Source organism: Orycteropus afer, unplaced genomic scaffold (assembly GCF_000298275.1).
Source record: "Orycteropus afer afer isolate SDZICR_OR568_19922 unplaced genomic scaffold, OryAfe1.0 scaffold00045, whole genome shotgun sequence".
NCBI lineage: Eukaryota > Metazoa > Chordata > Mammalia > Tubulidentata > Orycteropodidae > Orycteropus > Orycteropus afer.
The window spans coordinates 4591020-4593556 of record NW_006921632.1 but is presented as its reverse complement, the minus strand read 5'-3'; positions in this window follow the sequence as shown (position 1 = coordinate 4593556).

The window sequence follows — 2537 nt, the reverse complement described above, 5'->3', positions numbered from 1 at the left end:
TTTGTCATTTTGTTCTTGTATTTTCTTCCAACATTCTTGTAAGGTTTTTTCTGTGTTTTCTTTGGTCTGTCTCTCAATCCTTTGAAGATACCTAAATATCATTCTTTTGAATTCCTTATCAAAGAGTTCCAATGCTGCTTCTTCCTCAGGATGTGTTCTGGATCTGTATCCTGTTCCCTTGTTTCTACCACTTTATCCTGCTTCTTTGTGTGGACTGTGATGGTCTGTTTTCTCCGAGGCATTGTGGTATTGTATTAAGATCTCTGTTAATTGTTTGTGAAGAGCAGCCAAGTGTGATTCAGGATCTTCTTGGTGGTTTTTTGTCGTTGGCCCGTTGGTGGAGAAGGAGGTGCTGGCTCTTGCTCAGTATGTGAAGTTGCAGGAGGTATGGGTGTACTTGTATCTTATGGAGACTGTTGCTGTCTCCCACTCAGTTAGGCAAAAATTACAATTGAATAACCATCGAAAAAACTAAAAGCACATGGACAAAAAATATACCATAAAATCACATAGGAGTAGTAACCCAAAAAAAGAAAAAGGGGAGAAAAGAAGAAGGAAACAGGTAAACCTGCAATATCTGGGGATAGGTCACTAAGAGGAAAAAGGTAGAGAAAGAGAATAATGAAGAAAGAAAACAGAACAAAACAAAACAAAAAAACACAACAAAAACAAGAACAAAAAAACCAACAAGGAATGGGGTTTACCATGAGGAAAAAAAAGAAGGTGTAAACTAGGACCTTTTCAGTCATGCAGTGCAGGTCTGGAGAGTTCTTAGGGTTACTGGAAAGCAGAACCTCTTCTTAAACCCCTGGAATCTGGTAGAGCACTGTTTCTTTCGGTTGTCTCTAGCTGCTGGTTATGTGTTGATTTGTTTTGTCTTGGTTTTATGGCTTAATATTTTGAAAAAGTGAAGCTGGTGTGTTTTATTATTGATTCAGGTGTGTTGGGTCATTGTGCTGTTTTCTTTGTGATGGTGGGATCAATGTGTGGAGTGTGGATATGTGTTTCTGTTTGTCTTAAAGAGGGTTTAGAGTTCGAAGCGGGAAGTTTTATGGTAATTGGCCGAATATGGCTTCTTCTATTGAATGAGTGAAGTTATTGGCAGAGAAGGTGAGAGTAGAGGAAGGAAAGCTTGGTGTTGTTAGGGTTGGTTTCTAGGGCTTTGAGCAGGCTATTATTGATGACATATTTATTTACAAGACCGCGGCCCAAACTCAGGAAAGATTCCTATTTTTAGGGCATTGCAACTTTCCACCAATTTCAGGTACATTCAAAGACCCCGCTTCTGCAGCCCCACAGCGCCAAAGAATGGCTCCAAGGAAAAATTCCCTGGACTGCACTCAGCTATGGTTTCTTTGCTCTCCCTGTCCTGTCTGCCCGTGGCACTGATGCAATCCTGCCAGACCGCTAATGGCTGGCTCTGGAGTTTGTCTGTGATATCCCCCACCTGCGGTGCCAAAGATGCGTGCAATTTCAGCTGTGTTGGAGTTGGGGGAGTATCTGCTAGTGACCTGCAGTCCCGATATCTGTGACAAAGAAAAGCATGATGTCTCCCAGTCTGACCCAAGCTGACTCTGTGACCTGCTGGGAGGGGAGAGAGCTCGCCTTCCTGGTGCAACAGTGAGTTCTCTGCTTGCATCTCAGCGGCAATGGTGCCTGTGTCTGCCTGCATGCAGATGACCCAAATTACCAACAAAGTCAGCTGCTGGAGGCAGGTCTCTGCTGCTGCCTGCTGGAATGTTGGAGTGGTTGCTGGTATGCTGCTATCAGGTGTCTTCCTTCTTGGCTCAGGAATCTCAGGTGGCTGCCATCACCCAGCAGTCAGCGACTGCCCCAGGGAAGTTTCCAGTGGCCTCTCTCGGGTGCCCGTCCATTCTCTGTCAGGTAGCTCTTTCTTAGATAATCTCCCTGTGCCTTTCCTCTAATTCTGCTCTTCTGTGCTTGGTGCACTCTGATTCAGTGAGCTGTTCAGAGCACCAAAATTCCTAATTCAAACTGTTGTATCTAGTTTTTCAAGCCCTTAGATGCCAGAGGGAAATAACGTGCTGCTCAATGGCGAAACTCCATTTTGAATGGAATTTGTTTTTTATCACTCCTTCCTCCCTCCCCACTACCATACATTCTGTCTGGTTTTAGTTATTTGTGGTGGAAGGGCAAACCTGGTACTAGTTACTCCAATTTGGCTGGAAGTAGAAATTCCATCAACTAGTTTTGAGTATCTGCTATGTGTAGATATTGTTTTAGATTTGGGGAATTCAGTGGTAAGATAAAGTCTATGCTGTCATGATGCTTTCGTTCTACTGAAGAGTAGACAGCATTAAAAATAAAAATATGGTAAAGGATGAATAACATAGTAATGCAATTAATGTCACTAAATTGTATATATAAAAATGTGAAATGTCAAATATTTTTATATGTATATAAATAAAAAGAAAAAATGTATAAATATGTATTTTACCACTATGTAAATAAATGAAACAACTGAAAAGATGTATCATTAGATGTGGCATATGGTAGAATGGTGGGCTAAAATAGGG